Here is a 24,745-nt window from a genome sequence, read left to right on the forward strand (position 1 = left end):
TAACATGTACAAACTGAAATCGATCCGATAAATAGGACTTAAACCAGTTTAATGCGGGTCCTTTAATGCCAATTAAGTGTTCCAGTCTCTGTAGTAGAATGTGATGATCAATGGTATCAAATGCAGCACTAAGATCTAGTAAGACCAGGACAGAGACAAGTCCTTTGTCAGAAGCGATTAGGAGGTCATTTGTAACTTTCACCAGTGCCGTCTCTGTGCTATGATGTGCTCTAAAACCTGATTGAAAATCCTCATACAAACTATTTTTATGAAGAAAGTTGGCGACTGCTTTCTCAAGGATCTTGGAGAGGAAAGGGAGGTTGGATATAGGTCTATAGTTGGCTAAAGTTTCTGGATCAAGATTAGGCTTTTTAAGGAGCGGTCTAATTACAGCTAGTTTAAAGGATTGTGGTACGTATCCTGTTAACAGAGACAGGTTGATCATTTCTAGTAAAGATGTGCTAATTAAAGGTAAAGTTTCTTTCAGCAACCTAGTTGGGATGGGGTCTAGGAGACAAGTTGTTGGTCTAGATGAAGAAACCATCGAAGTCAGTTGGTGGAGGTCGATGGGAGAGAAGCAGTCTAAATATAAGTCAGAATTTAGAACTGTTTCTGAGGTTCCTGTGTTTAAAGATACAATAGTGCCAGTTGAGGGCAAGCGATGATGGATTTTGTCTCTAATAGTTAAAATTTTATCATTGAAGAAGCTCATGAAGTCATTACTACTGAGCGTTGTAGGAATACATGGTTCAGTAGAGCTGTGACTTTCTGTCAGCCTGGCTACAGTGCTGAAAAGAAACCTGGCGTTGTTTTTGTTTTCCTCTATTAATGACGAGTAATAGCTTGCTCTGGCATTGCGGAGGGCCTTCCTATATGTTTTAAGGCTATCTTTCCAGGCTAAGCGGGATTCTTCCAAGTTGGTGGAACGCCATTTCCTTTCAAATTTCCGTGATGTTTGCTTCAATTTGCGGGTATCCGAGTTATACCAGGGTGCTAACCTCCTGTGCTTTATAGGTTTCCTTTTCAGGGGGGCAATAGAGTCCAGTGTTGTTCGCAATGAGCCTGCAGTGCTATCAACAAGATGATCAATTTGTGAGGAACTGAGGTTAGTGGAGGAGTCCTCTATTATATTAAGACATGGCATTGAGTTTAGTGCCAGCGGTATAATTTCCTTAAATTTAGCTACAGCACTATCAGATAGACATCTAGTGAAGGAGTTTTTGCCTAATGGTGTGTAGTCCAGTAATAGAACTTCAAAAGTTATTAAGTGATGGTCTGATAAAAGAGGATTCTGTGGAGAAACTGTTAGATTTTCAATCTCGATACCATAAGCTAGAACAAGGTCAAGGGTGTGGTCAAAACAGTGAGTTGGTTTATGTACACACTGAGAGAAGCCAATAGATTCTAATAATGAGATAAATGCAGTACTAAGGCTATCATTAACAACATCCACATGAATATTAAAATCACCTACAATAATTACTTTATCTGATTTGAGGACTAGACTTGATAAAAACTCAGAGAATTCAGATAAAAATTCTGAGTAAGGACCAGGTGCTCGATACACTACAACAAATAGAACTGGCTGTAAAGTTTTCCACGTTGGATGTGAAAGACTCAGAACAAGGCTTTCAAATGAGTTATAATTTAATTTAGGTTTAGGAATGATTGACAGACTTAAGTCATAAATAGCTGCAACACCACCTCCTCGGCCGGAGCCTCGAGGAATGTGAGTATTAATATGACTGGGTGGAGTGGATTCATTCAGGCTGACATATTCTTCAGGATGCAGCCAAGTTTCAGTAAGACAGAATAAATCAATATTACAGTCTGAAATTAAGTCATTTACTAGTACAGCTTTCGATGACAGGGATCTGATATTTAGGAGTCCGCATTTAATTCTCTTGTCTTGTTTTGAGATTGCAGAGTTGCTGTTAATTTTTATTAGATTTTCATGCACAACTCCTCTTCTGTGGACTTTTGATTTGATTAATTTAATTAATTTAGGTGGTCGGGGGGCAGACACAGTCTCAATAAAGTTTTGGGTGTGCAACTGATCTAATGGAAGCTCAGAGAAGCGTGTAAGACTGCAGCTCTGCCTCCTGGTCTCAACTCTGGGTTGTCAGGCTGGTTGTTGGCTAATGAAATGGGTTAAATTTCTAGAGATGAGAGCCGCTCCGTCCAAAGTGGGATGGATGCCGTCTCTCCTAATGAGACCAGGTTTTCCCCAGAAAGTCCGCCAATTATCAACTATCCCACTACTGTGAAGCTGCTGATTATGTATTTTAATAAAGCTAGAGAAAACTGTCTGACATGATGTGGCGTCGTTCTTCTTTCTATAAGCCTGTTGTAGAAAATATAAGGAATAGAAAGCACAAATATTTGTGTTAAATTCTGACACCACAACTGAAAGAAAGAAAGCCAGTGAATCAGATCAATAGAACGTTTTTTTTTCTGGTTATCATCTGTTCATATTCGGTACGCTACAGTTGTGGTGTCAGAATTTAACACAAATATTTGGCTTTCTATTCTACACAAGCAGGAAAGCCGCGGCCCGGCGGAGAATTAATGCTCATTTGCTCATTTATTTGCGCAAACTTGTAGCCATATGTGATCATAATGATGATGAGGAAAGAAAACACATTAACTAAAGGTACAGCCTATACTGAGATTCGAACTCATACTAGCAGATGAGTCTGCTTACTGAGGGAGCTGCTCTACCAGGGGAGCTATACATCAGTCATAATGCTCTCATGTGTCTTATGGATCACCGACCCGCTGCCCCAGCTGACACACATCAGCGTCTGGACATACGTGCTGCTGTCGTGTCTTCAACCTAAAAACTGATCTTTATAGATTTTTTCTTGAGTAAAAATCCTCTCTGAATTATGGAACTGATAAGAATCATTTCTTAAATGCTTGTATGGACGTTGAAACTTCTGTAGGCTGTGCGTAATTGTTTCTGCCTCCACTTAGCCGTGGCTGCAGCGAGCTAGCAAAATCACAACCTCAGATGTCTTTAGGGTCTTTGATGTGTGCACAAAAAAATACCACAGTTAAACATAAAAGCAAAATGAAAACAGATAAACATAAAATGGGAATATCACAGATAAATACAAAATACAAAGAATAAGACCGTAAAAGACATTTAAAAGGCTTCATAGTGAGTTGTTGATGATGATGATGATGATAGCGGATGAATGATTTTTTTCACTAAGTTTGTCCTTGCTAGAGGGACCCTGTAGCGACAGGCTGAAGGAAGGATTTAGGCAACAACGAACAGAAACATAAATCAGGCAACTCTGTCCATTCCCCGTTCATGGTCACTGCTCCCTGCTGCTGCATGTTGTCATCCTCCTGCTCACAGATGCCACCTGGTGGTTGTTTGGGCACATTGCCGCTTCTCATGAAAACACAATTGATCCTCCACTAAAAAGGTGCGTGATTCTCGTGAGAATCACGCGTGAACTCGGCCACAACTAAGTAGTACCTACTGTAAGGTGAATAGTATGGGTCCAAGCACGGAGCCTTGAGGAACACCATGACTAACCTTGGTATACAGGGATGACTCATCATTAACATGTATAAACTGAAATCAATCTGATAAATAGGACTTAAACCAGTGTAATGCGGGTCCTTTAATGCCAATTAAGTGTTCCAGTCTCTGTAGTAGAATGTGATGATCAATGGTATCAAATGCAGCACTAATATCTAGTAAGACCAGGACAGAGACAAGTCCTTTGTCAGAAGCGATTAGGAGGTCATTTGTAACTTCCACCAGTGCCGTCTCTGTGCTATGATGTGCTCTAAAACCTGATTGAAAATCCTCATATAAACTATTGTTATGAAGAAAGTCACATAGCTGGTTGGTGACTGCTTTCTCAAGGATCTTGGAGAGGAAAGGGAGGTTGGATATAGGTCTATAGTTGGCTAAAGCTTCTGGATCAAGATTAGGCTTTTTAAGAAGCGGTCTAATTACAGCTAGTTTAAATGACTGTGGTACGTATCCTGTTAATAGAGACAGGTTGATCATTTCTAGTAGAGATGAGCTATTTAAAGGTAAAGTTTCTTTCAGCAACCTAGTTGGGATGGGGTCTAGGAGACAAGTTGTTGGTCTAGATGAAGAATCATCAAAGTTAGTTGGTGGAGGTCAATGGGAGAGAAGCAGTCTAAATATAAGTCAGAATTTGCAACTGTTTCTGAGGTTCCTGTGTTTAAAGATACAATAGTGCCAGTTGAGGGCAAGCGATGATGGATTTTGTCCCTAATAGTTAACATTTTATCATTAAAGAAGCTCAAAGTCATTACTAATTGAAGCAAACATCACGGAAATTTGAAAGGAAATGGCGTTCCACCAATTTGGAAGAATCTCGCTCAGCCTGGAAAGATAGCCTTAAAATATATAGGAAGGCCCTCCGCAATGCCAGAGCAAACTATTACTCGTCATTAGACAAACAACACCAGGTTTCTTTTCAGCACTGTAGCCAGGCTGACAGAAAGTCACAGCTCTACTGAACCATGTATTCCGACAACGCTCAAAAGTAATGCACAGAGACGGCACTGGTGAAAGTTACAAATGACCTCCTAATCGCTTCTGACAAAGGACTTGTCTCTGTCCTGGTCTTGTTAGATCTTAGAGCTGAATTTGATACCATTGATCATCACATTCTACTACAGAGACTGGAACACTTAATTGGCATTAAAGGACCCACATTAAACTGGTTTAAGTCCTATTTATCGGATCGATTTCAGTTTGTACATGTTAATGATGAGTCATCCCTGTATACCAAGGTTAGTCATGGTGTTCCTCAAGGCTCCGTGCTTGGACCCATACTATTTACCTTATATATGCTCCCTCTAGGAAATATAATTCGGAAACACATAAACTTTCATTGTTACGCAGATGATACCCAGTTATACCTATCACTAAAGCCAGATGAAACTAATCAGCTAACTAAACTCCATGCATGTCTCAAGGACATTAAGACCTGGATGACCTGCAATTTTCTGCTGTTAAATTCAGATAAAACCGAAGTTATAGTACTTGGTCCTAAACACCTTAGAGATGCATTATTTAATGATATAGCTAGTTTGGATGGCATTAACTTGGCCTCCAGCACCACCGTCAGGAATCTGGGAGTTATCTTTGATCAAGATATGTCCTTCAACTCCCACATAAAACAAATTTCAAGGTCTGCATTTTTTCATCTACGTAACATTGCAAAAATCAGGCCCATCCTGTCCCAAAAAGACGCAGAAAAGCTAGTCCATGCATTTGTTACTTCCAGGCTGGACTATTGTAATTCTCTATTATCAGGCTGCCCTAACAAGTCTCTAAAGAGTCTCCAGCTGGTCCAGAATGCTGCAGCACGTGTACTGACAGGAACTAAGAAAAGAGATCATATTACTCCTGTATTGGCCTCTCTGCACTGGCTCCCTGTAAAATCAAGAATAGAGTTTAAAATCCTTCTCCTCACTTACAAAGCTGTTAATGGTCAGGCACCATCATATCTCCAGGAGTTCATACTACCCTATTACCCAACTAGAGCATTACGCTCCCAGAACGCAGGATTACTTGTAGTTCCTAAAGTCTCCAAAAGCAGAATGGGAGCCAGAGCCTTCAGTTATCAAGCTCCTCTTCTGTGGAACCATCTTCCTGTTTTGGTCCGGGAGGCGGACACCCTCTCTACCTTTAAGAGTAGACTTAAGACCTTCCTTTTCGATATAGCTTGGCCCAGGCCTGTCTTGGACCAGCTCTTAGTTATGCTGCTATAGGCCCAGTCCGGGGGACAAATGATACACCGAGCTTCTCTCTCCTCCTCTCCTCTCCATCTGTATACATTATGCCTGTATACATGCCCCATCTCTGCATGTCACTGACTTCACTTCTTCCCCGGAGTCCTTGTGCTTTCTAGTCCTACAGGCTCCCATGGATCCTGGTCGCGCCCGGGTCGTGGATCGTGGATGCGCCTACTGCCATGGCCCTGCCTGATCGTGGATGCGCCTACTGCCATGGCCCTGCCTGACACCCACCACTACTGTTGCTAATATTAGTCATATCTCTGTTACATACGTTCCACTACTATTATTGTAATGCATTACTACATACTATCCTTACCGTTAACCACTACTACTGTTATTACTAGTAATCACATTTCCATTATGTGCATTTCATTATTATTGCTGCAATACCTCTTTATGTACTTTCATTCCTGTCAACCATCCATTATAATTGTATACATTGTGATCTCGTTGATCTGCTCTGTACATGCGACATCTATTGCACGTCTGTCCGTCCTGGGAGAGGGATCCCTCCTCTGTGGCTCTTCCTGAGGTTTCTTCCGCATTTTTTTTTTCCCTGCACGAAATGGCCTAGGATCCTCCGACTATGAGTCTCCTTCTGATATCTCTGCCATAGAAGATTGTTTGTTCTGTAACAGATATTTGCAGCATGAGCTAGCTCGCACACCTTTGTGAGGCAGAGCGCAGAGGCTGGAGATTGCTAAACGGTGTGGATATGAAAGGATGTTGCACAGGCACAGGTAGCAATGAAATGGATGAAATAAGCCAGAGACTTTGTGGAGGCGACCAGGTTGTTGACTGCAGCAGTGTCCGAGAAAAGCCAATGAAGCAGTGTGTGAGCAGCAAAAATTATAAGATGTGCACAAAAAAGCAGCATATATCAACTAAAGGCAAGGAGACAATGGTATTTAAAAAGACAGCAGCAAAGTGATAGGCTAACAGTGAAGGTGTGTCACTGTGATGTGCTAGTCAGGAGTGTTGAAAAAAACCTAATGTAGCCCGGGTGTAGAAATCAGGGATTTAAATAAGTTAGTTCCTAAGTAAGAGCAGTTATAAATCAGTGAGACATCTAAACTAAAAGTAATTTGGTTTAATAAAGAGGAAAGATGGTTAACTCAGATTAATTTAGGTTAATTAATCATAAATGAGTGAGTGCAAAAATTTGGAAGATAAATCAAAAGGAACAGTAATGTAAAGTGTGGAAAAAAATACAGACTGTACCTTCATTGTCATTTGTTTTATTTGATTGGTAACTGCATGTATCCGTCAGTGTCACCTGCTGTAATTGGCAGTAGGTAAGGAAGAGCCCGGTAAGGGGGCGGGGAAAAGAAAAAGACGGAGAGACAGACGACGGAGCGAGAGAAGAGTGAGCCACGGAGCAGGAGAACGGATATCAAATTTTTGGAAGTAGTCTTTTTAAATGTTAAAAGGACGTTTCAGCATAAGTCGGTGAGGCTAAGGACAGTCAGGCACATTCCTTGTGTAACCATGGTGGTTTGGACCAAGTGTTAGTGACAGTGGGACCTGAGCTAACTGAGCTAGCTGGCTAGCTGTTGGAGCAGCGGACGCCAGTGTTTTGAACCTCCACTGTTTGGTGTCAACGAGGACCTAAAGAGGACTTCACCTCTGCTGCTGGGTTCATCTCGTCTTCCTGTGAACTGTGTCTCTGCAATGGACATTACATGGTGAGGTAAACTGTTTTGTTACCGTGTGGAAGAAGAAAGAGTTTATCGGCGCACTGCGGCCGAGCGACCCACAGGCCTGCAACGTTGTGTTTCCAACTGTTTACAAGCTAATTTCATTTTAAAGGTATATATTTGTTTTATATGTGTTTGTATTCTGTGAAGAATAGGTGAATATTCTTTGCACATTTATTTGTTACATCTAATCTAAACAAAGCAGCAGTAAAATATTTTCTTTTCTTTAATGAAAGTTGTCGGGTCAGTCATTTTAAATGTGTATTTGAGGGCAGCTACCTCTAAAACAACCCGAACCGAAAACAACCCATCATCCAAGTCTAAACTGATCCCAGTCACTAAGGCGTTTTTGTACAGGGTGCTACACTAATACAGGGTTCTCACGATCATGAAAAACCTGGAAAAGTCATGGAATTTTAAAATGCAATTTCCAGGCCCTGGAAAAGTTATGGAAAATAATATTTTTTCAGAAGTTTTGGAAAAGTCATGGAAATATATCTAAAGTTTCATCAATTAATCCATATGTAACCCAGGTCCCATGTAGTTAGAAATAAAGCTAGAGTGGGTAATACGAAGAGACTGGGCCTGGGCTCGTTGTAGGAAAATACAACTTTTTTTATGTTACTTTTAGAATGTGTACCTTTAATAATAATAATAATAATAATAATGACCACCCCAACTGTACTTTAAATGCAAAAATGATCCTCTCACAGGTATTTATTGACAGGGATAGATAAAATAAGATTCAAATGTATTTTAGAATAAAATATATAAAATAAAAAAACACAGAATTATTCACAGTATGAATAAAGAGACTTTTCCAAATGAAATTCAGTTTCCCTCTTTTGGTTTCACACTTTTCCTTTAAATTGAAAGAAAACCCTTTTAGTTAGATACTTTCAAAATAAAATACCTTTAGTACCTTTTTTAAATACTTTTGTTACAATCGAAAACAGTTTACTCGTCAAAAGAGAACCTTTTGTTTTTATACTTGAAAATAAATAATATTAATCCCTTTTCAGAATCTTTAAATTACCTTCAAACAGTACTCTTTAATTCACAACACAAAACCCAATATTTTACCTGTGGGCCCACACACATTCATATGAAACACACTTTAAATGAGATTGTAACCCGTTGCAGGCCTGTTTATTGCAGCTTGTGTGCGGTGGGGCCTAAAAACGATAATGGCCGCTTCACTCAGAGCTGAGCACAAAATAAAAGCACGTGCACGTGTATGTTAGTACTCACGAATCCAGGGTTTTAGTTAGTAGGGGTAAAAGGGGAATGGGGGATGAGAGTCTCACGGTGATAATGGCAATGGCGGTGATGATCCAAACACACACTCGCGGGCAATGGCGTAGCGAAGTCACAAGGAAGAAAACACACAGCAGCAGCAGGACTCGGCACGACAACAGCCGAACGCAGAACAGGGCAGAAGAACACAGCAGGGCCACCGGCTGGAAACCTGTCTCTCTCTCCAACGTCCGTCTCCTTAAAACATATTATCCGAATTGAGCCATAATATCAAACGCTATCTCATGTCGAATTAGCATTAGCTTTGCTTTAGCTTCAGAAATATCACAATGCAAAAGCTACGATATGCAGGCACATTAGCACCGAATGCTACCGCTAGCTAGCACGTCGCTAACCTCGTTACACATCCAGTCTCGGTTCACTATAACAGTTAGATATAGCACAAAATACAGGCATACACATTATATTCACCTCTTGCAGGTCACACAGAAGTTATATCAGGACCACGGGTAGTCGACCTCCACGATAAAACCTAAATGCTTCCCACACAACGATGTCTCCTCTCTTTAACTCTCTGGTCGATAGCTTCTGGTTCTTTCCTCAAGCGTGCTCACTACCTCCCACACTAACCTGCGACACTAGTCCCGCCTCTTACACGGTGACTTTACTCTGATTGGCTCGTGAGTTTTAACCCAACCAAAGGTAAAACAGGAATGAAATGATTGACAGGTGACAGGTGACAGGTAACAGGTTAGGTTACACATATAAACACGGCTTCTTCCTCTCTTTTTATCTCGAATCACAGATATTTTACAGACTTACTGAACTTAAAGACCTTTATATGAATTAATCTTTTAACTGTAAATAGTCTTATTTATTAAACTGTACATATATTTATGCTTTTAACCAGCACACATTTTAACAGTTTTTAACTATTATGAACTGTTTTATTTATGAACTTTTTTAATAAAGCATATTATTATACTGTTAATTACTTTTTATGCTCTGTACCTTATATGATTTTTGTACAGGGCTACACATACAAAATCGATGTGTCGTAATAAAATGTAAATTGCCATGGACCGTCATGATATTTTGGTGGTGTGAAAAGTTTATTCAGTCTGGCTCAGTCTGTGTTACTGGGCATGCAGCGTGCGAGCGCGTAGGAACTTCAGGCACACCCACTAGCCTGGAGTTGCTTCTGCTAGCAAACGGACTATGCCGACAAAATGCCAGGGAAGTACAGCTTCAATAATACATGGCTTTTTAAGGATAAATACCAATTATGGCTGGCAAAAGACACTGACCCAAGACATACTGATTACTGGGTAATGAGTAGTTAGCACTGGCATTCCTACCCCAATGCACTATTTCTCTCTGTTTATCTCTGACAGAAAACGTGATGGCATTTTTACCTTTTGAGACATTGACAAAAAATGTTAAATGGTTGGAATTAAAATATGAGAAAATGTGTCTTAAGTAGAGTTGTTCCGATTCCGATGCCAGTATCGGAAATGCCTCCGATACTGCCGAAAATGCCGGCATCGGTATCGGCGAGTACTGGAGTCCAGGCACCGATCCGATACCACGTAATTTATTAGCCTAGCTCCGTAAGCTCTGAGATTCTACCGGATACGTGTCCGCTGCGTTACGGCTCCGACGTCCTCGTCCGGCAACCCCGACCAGCTGTGTTTTGAGTCCGCCACAGCGCAGCTCCGCCGATCAGCTGGAGTTACGAAACCGAGGAATTCCCGCGATGATTACATAATCACGCACGACCGCAGTTATATGTATGTGTTATAAACACAACAACACGAAGTGTTCCCGACTGAAGGATTAGAAGAAGAGCGCGTATTTGTCTCTTATTTGAGGTTTTTGTGCTTGTATTAACACGGAGTGTTTTATTTTGAAAATTAACCGGATGTCATGTTATTATTTTGTGTCTGACTTCCTGTCTGCTCTGTGCTGAATTCGGCTTTACACTATTCTTTTTAAAAATAAATGGCTTTCATTTGCTGTATTCATTCATGTTTTACAAAGGGTTTAACCTGAGCCAGGCCTCACCACATTGATAATCATATCACAGTCATGCAGGCGTAGTATGATATATATCATTTTTTATAACACACTGGTATCGGTATCGGTACTCGTATCGGCCGATACCCACAGCATAAGTATCGGAAACGGTATCGGGAGGGAAAAAATGGTATCGGAACATCTCTAGTCTTAAGTGTGCCTATCTGGTGTTTTTTTGTTTTAGAGAGGCACCATACATTTCAGATGTAAACCACCATAGCAACGTAGCAGCGTCTATAGCAACCACCATAGCAACAATAAACAATTTTCTGGCAAAACCTGCAATAATCTTCGTAAAATCTAACAAACTAATGACCACATACATTCACTGAGCGAGGACTATGAAAAAGAAGTGCATATTTCTCGATAAAAATGTAATCAAAACACATTTTAAAGTAAATATTGCATTTTTCACTGGAAATAAAAGGAATGGCAGCCATGTTTTTTGTTCTCGCAGTCAGAAAGTTAATGGTCACGTGACATGGACAAAGGCAATAGAAAAAAATAGGCCCAAAAAAAAAAATTGTGGACATCTCACAATTTAAGAGGCGTCTTTGTGAAACTACTACATTTTGCCCTGTGGACCAATGTAGCTATTACACATTTGCATGTGAAACTGGGTTGTTTAACAGGGGAAAAAGACAATGGAAGAAACCTCAGGAAGAGCCACAGAGGAGGATCCCTCTCCCAGGACAGACAAACGTGCAATAGATGTACAGAACAGAGCAACAAAGTCACAATTTACAAGTTGCATTGACAGAATATCTGATACAAATTATATAATATGTGAAAAGTGTTAGGATCCAGGAGAATGACTGAGCAGGCCGAGGCATTGCCAAGTGGTGCCCGTTTTTCCAACGTGGTGACCTGGAAGAGGGCAGGCCACACAAGAGAGTTAGCAGTAAAACAGAAGATCAGAGTGAAGAGGCATCAAATTTTACAGAAATACAGATATAAGGAGATAGTAAAACAGAGGAGAGCAATGATCCAGCGGAGCACAGGGTATGATGATCAAGATCCATCAATATGTGAGGCAGCAGGAGCCAGGAGAAAGAGATGTTCCCAGGGGCCTGTGGTCCATCAGAAGGGAGCCTGAATGAAAAGAGAGGAGGAGAAAGAGGAGGATGAGAAGGACAAAGAGGAGGAGGAGGAGGAGGAAGCTATAGACAGTGAGTGACACAGCTTGCAGCTTGAGGGGAGAGAAAACAAAAACAAAAGTTGAAGAAATGCTTTTTTTTTCTCGTTGGCAGGACAATGTGAATTCTAATACTATACGTGACTCATTGAGACTGAGACTGACCCACTGTAGAAGCTAGCAATCAAAGTCAAGGACTAATTAAAGGCTAAATCAAAGAAGTACATTTTGAGTTTAGATTTAAAGGCGTCAATAGAGCCAGATTGTCTGGTGTAAGATGGGAGGTTATTCCAAAGGAAGAGGGGGCACGACTTCTTCTTAACCCTGGGAACCATCAGGAGCCCTGAATTTTGAGAGCGTAATGCACAAGTTGGAATATATGGTATAATGAGATCTGACATGTATGACAGGGAAAGGCCGTATACAGTTTTGTACGTCAGCAGCAGCAACTGATCTTATGTGAATTGGAAGCCAATCCAGTGAGGCTAGGATTGGTGTAATATGATCGATTGTAAGACTCTAGCTACAGTATGTACTGAACTGAGGTGAGAAACGTTATAGTATGTATTACAGGACAGTAGGTGGCCACAGAATTGGCCATGTGCACAAATAATTTCTCCTACTGAGCAGTGATGAGCCATCACATCATGGTAATGGTGCAGCAAATCTAAACTTTGCTGGAGAAGCGTTAATGAACTCCGTAGAGTCCACAGCACAAACAAAGCTCAATAGTCTGCCATTGTGCTTGTTGTCCTATTCGTGCATGGTTATTTGGCTGAAAATGTAACACATGCACCAAGCAGGGTCATGCCATTACAGTTTTCACAGGAATTATGTACTGCCAGTTTACATGATGGTAAGGATGGTGTTTTCAAAAGATGACGGTTTCATAAGATTGCGTTTTTAGGTTCCTAAAATGCTGTCATCATGTGAATGAACAGCAAAACAACAAAAGTTTGAATGTAAGTTTGTATGCAACAAAGGTTGACTAAGCACTTACCTCAAAACTGTATATAAGGGCAGCCACTTCCCAGCACTGCAAATGTGTCTGAATTAAGTTTAGACCAATAGATAATTAATTCATAATAACTCAGATATGGTCCAGTGTGTCAGTCACAGATGCAAACCAGTTGACTATGGAAACCTTTTAGTTTCCACCCCATCAAAGATTTCCAGCCTGTCTTAGTCCTGTCTATCAGCATGAATCTCAAACCTCACAATACTCTGCTGGAAAATTTCATTTTCTTTTGATATGAAATTTAATGCATTTTGATCATTTGTGAATTTGTTTATGACTAATATTGATTTGCTTGCATTTCTGAGCCTGAGTTCAATGCTGATGCTCTGTTATATGAGGACAGGTAGTGACAATGTTTTATCAGTTGACAATACGTCTCTATAGCTTCAGGAATGAGCCTGGCAGTATGCTGGTTTTCCCCCCTGATCCAGTTAGTTAGACTGACATTTCAGCCTCTTAGCTGTCACTCAGATGAAGAATGTGCAATCCACCCTCACACTGGTTCCCCTCCATTAAAGGCCTTAATTAGAACATGGACTCCTCATCATCTAAACGACAGAGCTTGCTGAACTGAGGTGAGAACTCTGAAATAAGAGGCATCCATTCTGACATCAATACTGTATGTGAGACAAACACAGCAGTGGTTGTCTCCACTGAGGAGTCCCCCAGTGAAATCACTAGTTTGATAAAACTATTACCCCTTTTACTAGAAATGGTTGAATATACAGAATGTAGTTAATGAGAGTCAACATGCTAAATGTCTGCACCGTTTATCCACACTGTCAATCAGTGGAAGGGTACTAAAAATGGCATTAATACACAGTAAAACAGCTCATTTTGAGAAGACATTCATGGTCTCCAGAGGATGAATCATCACTTCTCCTTTAGCGCCATTTACATGTTGACAGGACTGTGTACCAATGGACTTTTCATCCATCGCCATTTGTCCAATACTTTATCTGTTCCAAAGACAAACAAATACCTGCAAAAATGTAAGACAATCCCATTAGCTCTAGCTCTACTTTGCATTAAAGGTATAGTTTGTAATGTTGGAGAGCTAGCAAGATTTGAAAGTGGCACCTCGTCTTAGCTCCATCCCCTTCTCCCCCTCCCGTCAGTGCTCCGTCCAAAGCCCCGCCCTCACAAACTTGAACGCGCATCAGACAGTCCGTCAGCAGGGCAGAGGAGAGTCGTTAGCATTGGGCTAATACAAGCTACAAAAGTAGCTAAGTTGGCTAACGTTACATATTTCATGAAAATAACAAATCACCCCGAAGCAAAACAAATAATTACCTGTCCAACAGAAAGACAGCAACCTCTGCATCACTTCTGGAAGTGCTACTTTTGGCTGCATTTTCTCTGCCATTGTTCTCTCCTGCTAACGCTGCTTCTTCTTCTTCTGTTGTTTTACGGCTGTTGGCAAACAAATTTTAGGTGTGCATTACCGCCACCTTCTGACCTGGAGTGTGGATCTCCTGCTAACTCCATATGGAGTGTGCTGAATATATCCGGCAAGGGTGACACGTGATGAGTGCGCGCAGGGAGGAGGGGGGGGACAGAGGGGGGTGCAGGGAGGACGAGACATGAAGGCATCTGATTGGTTCTTTCAACTCGGATCGAGAGGCAGGGATTGGTCAGAGTTTTTACAGGCCTGCAGCTGCCACAGAGGTCTGATTTATTTTGTTCCTTTTTCTGAACACATTATGTATGGACTACTCTCAGGATGGGAAGACCATTTCACCCAGTATAACAAAAAGTGTTTCTGAACAGGATTACCAACTATACCTTTTAAGTGCTATTTTGAAACTATTTGCATGCTAACATGCTTTACTAAACTATTTCTCATGTAGCGGACACAGCTCAGCCGGTTACATTCCATAACAAGGCCATTTTAGGTACACTCAATCTGTTCTTAAAGGAATAGTTCATTCTAGGACGTCATTATCAACTCACCCTCATGCTGATGAGAGGTCCGGTGTAGTTTCTTCAAGACTTGCGATTGATACACACCGGTATTTACATCCTGCTGTGAGCGACCGAGCGACACACAAACACAAGAGGGATCTGCCTGCACTAGTGATTTGAAACTTTGAAACTCACAGGAGGATGTAAATACCGGTGTGTATCTATTGCGAGTCTTGTTGATCTTGTCTGGCATGGCTTCCGTAGTGCAAACGCTGTGAGGGAGACTCGCGTGAACGTGGGAGCGTGCCTCCAGGCAAATATAGTATAGTGACTGTTTAGGCTAGAAGAATGTACTAAATGACGTCGTTTCGAGTAAACTCTGGATGTCGCCACTTCAGGACACTTGGATTGCAGCGAACGGGCAGTATGGAGGAATATTACAAAGTTGTTGTGTAGTTTTATGGACCTTTTCGTCTCGGACACCATTAACGCTCGTTATATGGATTATTGTTGCCGGAGGGTTCCCCCACGGGTCTCCAGCTGCACTTTGAGGAAAAAGAAACTACACCGGACTTCTCATCAGCATGAGGGTGAGTCGATAATAACTGAATTTCATTCTAGAGTGAACTATTACTTTAAATAAACTTGACTGCCATCTACCGATCATGTATGGGTCATTTCTTCTACATTAATTCGTACATGGACTGAGTAACCCGGACATATCTTGTTACAATTAGTTAAGGTAATGTAGTAGAATCCCGATTTATTTAGCAATATAGTTAGGAATTATTTACTCTTTGTTTAACAGTAATTTGCATGAAGTTAACGTTCTTCACGATAATTTGCCTAAAAGAGGGATTCACTCATATAAATGTTGAGTGGAACACCTGTTCCAGATCATCTCATCACCCTCTGGCTTTATCTACCTGGTCTCTCCACCACTTCGGCGCTAGATTATTACATCCCATACGGTGACTGTAGTGCTGTGATTTAGTGTTCTCTATACACTCAGAGTGTTTTGTGCTTTTCTGTAGCTGTGTCCAAATTCAGGGGCTGCATCCTTCGAAGGACGCATTTGAAGGCCAATTACGTCACAAAGCCATGCGAAGGCTGTCCCAATTCGAAGGCTCCTTCAAATGCACCCCACCAATACGGCCTTCTTTTCCCTCTTTTTGGAGGACGCACCGCTACTATCCTTCTCGGCCTCCCATATCCCAAGATTCTTTGCGCGTCGCTGCTCAGTCCCGAAAACGAAGAAAGAAAGAAAGAAAGAAAATGGCGACATCAAGTGGCGCAGATCTGACATTTAAATGTAGGAATTGGGTTTATACTTGGTTTTTACTCATCTGAACATCCAACGCCAGGTATGTTAAACTTAAAGGGACCTTAAAACCTCAACTTTTTTCAGTCAAACTCTCTACTCATATTTTCACTTTCGCAGGCCTGGGTGGCAGAAATCGTGACGTAAGGGTAAGGGTGGGAACATCTGGTGATGCAACCAGGAAATACTACGAAGGCTAGACCGTCCCATTTAACAACGGTTGACGCGGCTTTCGAAGGTAAGGCAAAGGCTGCGTCCTTCGAAGGATGCAGCCCCTGAATTGGGACACAGTTCATGTTTCCGCCCAGTCGGCAGCCCGGTCGACATCTCCCAGTCGGCACCTGTTCCTGCTCCCCGGTCGGTGTTCCTCCATGCCAGCTCCAGCCAACCCTGCCTGCCTTCCTGCCTGCCTGCCTGCAAGGGTTACATGCTGGCATTCTGACATCCCAAAATTCCGACATACCGCCATTCCGACATGTCACCATTCCGACATACCGCTATTCCGACATGCGAACGTTCCGCCATTCCGACAAAGTTTCGTCCCGGCATTCTGACAAGACTAATACTAACCCAACCCATAACCCTAACCCTAACCCTAACCATAACCCTTTTAAAAGATGTGTCGGAATGGCAACACGTTTAAAAAACGAAAAAATACCGCCATTCCGACCTTAGGAGGAAAAATTTGTCGGAATGGTGGGACATTTAATTAAAGGTATAAGTGTTGCCATTCCGACAATTAGGGCTTCATGTTGGAATGGCGACATGTCGGAATGGTGGTTGCCCCCGGCCTGCAAGCCTGGTCTTCTCCTCCCCATTACAAGTTTCAAGTTTTTAATGTCAATTTCTCCACATGTACCAGACATACAGAGGAATCGAAAAGACGTTTCTCACTATCCCACGGTGAGAGAAATAAAGTGCACAAGCACAACAGATGAAGACAGACATTTCCTAACTCTAAAGTAAACAATAAAGTGCAGGACAGATAAAGACATTTACTAATATTAAATAAACAATAAAATATAAGAAACTACTATGTATGTGTAAGGAAATAGCAGCAAAAAGTTTCTGTATGATGTATGTATTGTAATAGTGCAAAAGACAGTCAGTCTGAAGGTCAGGGTTCAGAGTCCAGAGTTTTTTGGGGGGTGGGGGGCAGAGAGGGGGAAGTGGGAGAGAGGGGAGAGAGTTCAGCTTCCTGACAGCCTGGTGGATGAAGCTGTTTGTGAGTCTGGTGGAGCGGGCACGGAGGTTCCGACATCTTCTCCCAGAGGGCAGGAGGCTGTGTGGCTATGTGTGGGGTGGCTGGCGTCGCTCACAATCATGGTTGCTTTGTGGGTGAGGCGGGTGGTGTATGTGTCTTGCAGGGAGGGGAGTGGGGCACCAATGATCTTTCCAGCTGTGTTCACTATGCGCTGCAGGGCTTTCCTGTTGTAGTCAGTGCAGCTCCCGCCCCACACAGTGATACAGCTAGACAGGATGCTCTCAATGGTGCCCCAGTAGAATGTGCACATGATGGGTGGAGGAGCTCTCGTTCACTTGAGTTTGCGGAAGAAGTAGAGGCGCTGCTGTGCTCTCATCGCCAGTGATGCAGTGTTGGTCCAGGAGAGGTCCTCACTGATGTGCTCCCCCAGGAATTTGGTGCTGCTCACTCTCTCCACAGCAGCACCATTGATGGTCAGTGGTGGGTGTTGGGTGTGGCCTCTCCGGTAGTCAACAACAATCTCCTGTGACATTCAGCAGGAGGTTGTTGTCTCTGCACCACGTGGTCAGAAGGTTGACCTCCTTCCTGTAGTGGGACTCATCGTCCTTGGTGATGAGACCCACTAGAGTTGTATCGTCCGCAAACGCCATGTGATTTGTGCTGTAGGTTGGTGTGCCCTCTGGAAATCAGTTTGTAAAATAAAGTCCTTTATTCACTGACTTCCTGTCTCTGATGTCTGCATTTGGGTCCTAAGAAAAAACGCCACCATAACAGATATGGTGCTAAAATATTACTCTGTAAAAGTGACCGTCACCCATTCAAATAGTACTTGGGTAAAAGTCTTAAAGTATCTAATATTAAATGTACTTAAGTATCAAAAGTACAAGTAAAAGTAATTTATATATACAGTACATACATGTATATACTGTATGCTATTGGTTGATCATTGGATCCATTATTTAGCATTTTTCAAAGTATCACTGTATTTTTTTATCCTTTACTGCTAAATTAAAATTAATCTAAAAATGTGCTGTTTTGGCTCCGATTCAAAGTACCAAGTAACTTAAATTATTTGATAAACATAGTGGAGTAAAAAGTACGATAGTTGGCTCTGATGGAAAGTAACTTGCCTCCAAAATGTGGTGGAGTGAAAGTAATAGAAAGAAAGTCCAAGTACCTCAAAATTGTACTCAAATACAGTACATGTAAATGTACTTAGTTACATTCCATCACTGCTAGTAATGCAATTGACTGTGAGACAAGATAGGTTTTGATTGATGCTAACAGATCAATGCAACACAGCAGACAGTTGAGTCAGAGAGGAATTCCTTTGCTTGGGTAGAGTTTGAAGCAGATATAAACAGGATTTTTCATCTTCAAGAGGACCATTGACCTGAATGGTTTAGAGTTTGTGAGCTACACATTGATCAAACATCACTGTGGTTTCAGACCTTTGTACTTACCAAAGTAATAGCAATGCAAAAAATGCAAAAGCATGCAAAGTCATAGCAAGGGTTTTTTTTTTTTTTTTGTCACCCTTTCCTCCTAATATAGAGCAAGAGTTTTAAAATTCATGAGAAAATATAAACAGTAACTTAACATGACGTAGAGAGAGCAGATAAACAAGATCTTTGACCAGAGAGAAAAAAACACAGAAATAGCTTACAATCCAAAAGGCATGTCCTTCAGCATGCCTTTTCATTTGTCCTTGCAGGACCTGATAAGTAATCAAACGCTGGTCGGACGGTGATGTTGTGTCTTTGGCAAAAAGTGGTCTTGTTTGGACAGCAAAAACCAGATATGAATGTGTAACTGTGTATGTGATCAGGGTGTTCGCTCTTAGTGGACGCTCCCTGAATAAATACAGGTAAAAACAAACAAAACCTGAAAACTCAGATCATGTAAATAAACTGATCATTTACATGATCTGATCACTTACATTGACAAAATAATTTTATATTAATATTAATATGCAAAAAAGGCATTTCCTTGTTGAAAATGCACTTATTTTCATACATTTCAAAAACAGAAAGCTGCAATTCCTGTTTCATTTTGTTGATACATTAGAGTCAAATGACATTACTGAGGTAATGTAGGATATCTCTTTTTATCACTGCATAATTCAGGAAATACTGTTAACAGCCTTAAAACATTTTTTCACGTTTTTAGGAATAAAATGTTATATAAATGAGGCTATGAATAATGTATGTACAAACACCTCTTCCTTCAGAATACAGACAGAAATAAATTGGACAGCTTAGTGTGTGTAAGTGCCACTGGTGCAGAAACTGCTCCTGGTCCTCTGAGACACAAGACAGGACAGCCTTCTTCTGACGACTGCTGATTGGACTCTTGTGTTGTTTATTTGGTAGAAGTTTCTCTCAGTGAACTAAGCTTGATGTATTGATATTCTGGTGGTGTGCTCACTTTGGCTCTGCCTGATTGTGCTTTGGATACAACTGATCCAGTTTCTGTAAAGTGTTTTAGAGTTACATTCGCTGCCCCACAAACCTTTAGTCTAGCCATGATTTGTCAGTGACAAAGCCCCTCTGATTAGAATAACAATTTGAATTCTGACACTTTTGCTTAGTTCTGATGCCATGTTTCCCACAATCACAATGGCAATCTGGAAGCAATGATCTGCTGAAAACTTGAGGCGAAGCCATATTTATAACAGGGCCACTGATGATTAAACCAAAATGAGCGTCAATTAACCCATGCTTCAATGGAAGTTGGCTTATTAAATGGCTTATTTCTATTTGGAAAAACAGCTCTAATTTTTTGCTGTATTTCTTTGTTTTAGTTCTTTTAGTAGTGTCACAACATTAACATCTTTTTGTAGGCCATGATCTCTCATGAGATTTCCTATAAAAATCTGAGAAATCGACAATTGCTGTTAACAGTTACTGTGGCAAGACATGCTTGTGCTTGTGGTAATGTTTCACCAATGGCATCACTTGAGGCAGACTACGACAAACTTTTTAACTTGCTAATGGCAGCACAAGGACGGCAACAACTCTATCATGGTTTGTCATTATGCATGCTTTTCACAAATGACACATTTTCTGACTATTTAACCCAGTGATAGATGTGTGGTGTAAGCAGGGAATGTGGCAACTGATAAATGATGGGACAGACAGACAGACAGACAGACAGACAGTCAGTCAGTCGGGATGCCATCCTGTCAACATAGTTGCAGCACTTCCTCCCCTTTAAAGATTAGTTTATCACCAGCATACTGCTGGAGGAATCCTGCCTGTCTGCCCTCAACAGGCTGCTCCAGCTGAACTGTACTAGCTGCATTTTTTCTGCTTCTCAATGAAACATTAAGAGGTCCCTTGAAAAGTTTACCTTTTGCCCACTGACAGTGTAATGTGTGTAACTCAGTAGCTTGTTGTTGAATCAAAGCATGGTCGATTGAACTTTTTATGGAGTGCCCCTGGGATGTGTTCATGGAGATAGTGTTGATTGTTGTCTGTATATTCTTAACTAATGTTTATAATGTGTCTTTATTTTTCTTTTCAGTGTGACTTTTGTCTTTCTTTCTGACCTTCCTCCAGTCAACAGTTTACTCATTCCCCTCCTACAGGTAATCATTGACCACCTGGCCAAAAATAGCACTCAAACCTTGCTTCTGTGAACAATAAGTGAACTGTTTTTTCTGAATTGCATCTATGAAGGGTATAAGCCTAATCATTTTCTCTAATTGAGACCATTTACTCATTGGAGAAGGCAAAGATCAGAGGAATGTGCAGAGTTAATGAAATAACGAGTTCATACTGAGGTGACATTCAGAAGGGTCTGTGTAGGAATAACAGGACTCTAACATCTGGCCTTCCTCTCTCCCAGTTTATGTCTTTTCACTTCTGTTTGATGTCAGTGGATATATCCACTCCCCAACAAGGTTCAGGGGTCTGAAACCTCTGACCCAGTATTCAGAAAAAAAGAGAAACTTTCAGTATTAAAATGATTAAAAATGACTCGACCAATGTTAAATAATTTGCTGACTTGTGTATTTACATTATCCCAAATTTTCAAACCAGAGAAAACGGTGAGTTTCATTCGCTCACCTGTGTCTTTAACTTTCAGGAGAGAGTCAGAGAGTGAGGAGGGAAGTAGGGAAACAAGACTCAATGTAACGTGGAGAAAACTTAAACATTACCTCATCCAAGAACATCTGTGCACGAGTCACATCAGATAGATTTTCATCAGCAGTGGTGGTTGTTCAATGTTGTGTCCACCACCTACTCTCAGAGTTTTACTGCAGGATCATTTGTGTTTATTCCTGTTACTCACTCAGGTGCCTTATGCAGTATGATGTTTGGGGGCCCTATCTGTGAAACTATGGTGAGGGTTTCCAAACCCTTTTTATTTATTTATTTATTTATTTATTTATTACATAATTATTCATTACATTATAAAGTGACGACTCGAAGCATATACCTAAAATATGAGGGGGCGCAGTGAACAAAAACAACAAAACGTGAGCACAGTCAAGATGGTGAAATTGGTGATGTACATCAGTATCCCATATGTAGATGCAGTGGTCTGCAACCTGCAAATCAGTTTAGTGTGAAAGCTATAGAGAATTAAAATGCAGGTGACTGTGTCGATGCCAGTTAAAAAAAACTGCAAATGTCAATAAATCGTCCAAATGTCTATGTTGTCAGCCTTATATCTTTGTCATGTTCGTGTCTCTACTCACATACAGTCCATAGGTGGGACAGTGTTTGTTTATGCCTAGCTCAATGCAATGTGGAGATCACTGTTAGCGGTAGGATAGAGTGCGCTGTGCCTACATCAACTTGTGATACAACATGTTATCATTGATCGTGTCTTATATTCCACACTCCATTCAAATGGTTACAAACTGTCATTATTGTCAGCCGTATACTTGTATCAAACATGCTTATTAATCGGACACCAGGACAACTTGGGAACTCTGCTGACACAGTCATAGAGCCTGTAGTGAAACATATAATGTTATATATTGATACGCCAAGATCAACTAATGATACATCTGTATCTACCATCTATCATGGTTCATAGCAGACTACAGATATGTATCTCACACATTACAACCCTTTTCTACAAAAGTCAGCAAACTGTCATCCTAATTACACACAACTGTAACCCATGTTCTTCCTGAAAAGCTGAGGCTCTACCCACAAAAATTTGCTTCCTTCCTTTTTTGATAAAAGGGTTCTTCAGGGGTCTTTGTCAGACTAATGCTGCAAACGTTGCTCTCAGAACTTGGAAAGAACAACCAATGCTCATCCTTCCAAGTCAGAAACTCAGGCAAAAACCCTGAAGCCCGTCTTTACCAAGTTAAACAAAGATGACATCACAGCAGTATGGCGTCGCACATAGTGAACACATTTCATCTCCATTCCCTTGGTTAATGCTCGATAAAAGTCTTTGGGAGCCTGCGGTAATGAATGAAGCTCAATGTGGATCGTACTGGACGTCGCCATCTTGGCAGTACCTGACTCCGCCTAACTCTAAACTACATGGGCAAAGATGTGAAGATTGACAAATTACTCCTCTCGTTATATGTGCAATTTTGGCCCTGGGGTCATTTTCCCCAAACTGACAGGATAATTTACTGTACATTAGCGGCAAGATAGTGAGCAATAACCAGCACAGAGTCCAGTTAGTCCAGTTAACTGCACAGCAAGCCATATTTTCTGTCTGATATGTGCATTAAAAATTCTCCAAATTGCATCAACACCACAAATATGGTCAAAAGGTGAAGTTCAATGACTACAATTAGCAGAGGTGAAGCCCAGCAGACAGCTCACAACTAGCTGTCACTCAAAACGGCCACACCCTTAATTATGCAAATTAATTATATAGCACCCTTTTAAACATATCAAAATGCAATTCAAAGTGCTTTACAAATAATTGATAAAACATGGGATATTAACTGAACAAAAACAGATTGAGAGACTGATGCACACCAACAGCAATAAAAGATGAGTTGTTAAAATAATAAAGAGAAAAAAAAGATAAATACAAGCAATAAGAAATCCCACTTAAACCGATAAGATCAGGCTTTTGTGTGCAATGGGAATGTGTAAACTCTGCATTTACACCTGGGTCAATTGACTCTGCAGTAGACACAGGTTTTTAACGTAAGATGATCTCAAAGTAAGACCTGGGCGAACACGCTAAATTCCGTGATGATGCGTTATCAACCAACCGGTGGTTGCGCATAAATGGAAGGAATGCAGTCCGTAGACATACTGTATATACGTAGACGCCACAGTGATTTGCTGGATCGTACATCGATGTCGGTGTCATATTGGATGTGGCAGGTCGGCCCTGTAAACAAATACATGTAGACGTGAAAACTGAGTTTTCTGAATAAAAAGCACTAAGCACTTTACATTTAATAGATTTTGATTAATCGTTTTTATATTCCATGATTTATATTCATTTAAGTACTAAAAATGACAATCATTGAGAAATGAGTCTGCAAATCAAAATAAGACACTACAACTGGCAGTGAGTCTGCTTTCTTTTCTTTTAGCAGTTAGTGATATACTCCATGACAGAAAATTTTAGACACTTCTTTTATTGTTTACACAATATATACAATATACAAAAACATTTCATGGTAGAAAAAAAAGTAAACTTGCAGTAGGCTGCTATTATAAATATGCATACTATATTATGCAAGTCAGTTGTCCATATTTTGTTTGTTCAATATGTGGCGACCCCTGTTGCTGGTTGGCAGTGGGCTGGGCCAGCCTGGCAAACTGGTAACTGAAGGCACCTGGGCCAGGTGATCTGGTTTACTATTTAAGTGGTTTTTCATTCATTGTGTCTCTCTCTCTCTCCTCCTAGATGGATGCCTGTCTCCCCGGGTGATGCGGCAGTCGTAGCTTTAGTTATTCCTTTGTTCCCTTTTACGCACCTTACAACACCTACACTCACCACACATGCCCATCCTACACTACTGATTTTACTGACTTTCATACCTCATGTTGTCACTTTGCTTCATTTGTTATTATAGTTATGTTAAATAAACATACTTTGTTGTTTCTTTGAAACAGTGCATCTCTCTTTTTGTCATGGCCTAGTGTGTTTTCTTATTCTCCAATGGAATTTAAACTGTCTTGTGTTTTTCTCGTGTCCAGCTGTTACCGGCATCCCGACCACCTGTGTTCCTGCTCCAGCCGCCCAGCTCTCTGCACCTCTCCAGCCCGCTCCACTGCTCTGTGTTCCCCGGAGGATTCAGCCCTCGTCCTCGTACACTCAGCTCCGGGACGGGGATTCGGCCCCCCCATCACCGGCATCCGTCCTTGCCTCCTCAATAAAGCACCTT

General features: G+C 41.1%; 1 protein-coding gene and 1 long non-coding RNA gene across 2 annotated transcripts in view; both read right to left on the minus strand.

The window, feature by feature from the left end:
* Positions 1-8,621: 8,621 nt before the first annotated feature.
* LOC311264603 lies at positions 8,622-9,349 on the minus strand. Its single transcript, XR_014623477.1, has 2 exons — positions 9,228-9,349; positions 8,622-8,993 (listed from the first exon to the last, which is right to left on the minus strand). It is a non-coding gene; the product is annotated as an uncharacterized lncRNA (long non-coding RNA).
* Positions 9,350-11,715: 2,366 nt separating this feature from the next.
* Positions 11,716-24,745, minus strand: part of clcn6 (chloride channel 6) — a 109,132-nt gene continuing 96,102 nt past the window's right edge. The window contains exon 24 of the transcript XR_014623580.1: positions 11,716-11,924. The gene's annotated coding sequence lies outside the window, so the exon portion shown is untranslated. The remainder of the gene's footprint in view (positions 11,925-24,745) is intronic.

This window comes from Pagrus pagrus (genome assembly GCF_965226575.1).
Source record: "Pagrus pagrus genome assembly, chromosome: 11".
Classification (NCBI taxonomy): Eukaryota; Metazoa; Chordata; class Actinopteri; order Spariformes; family Sparidae; genus Pagrus; species Pagrus pagrus.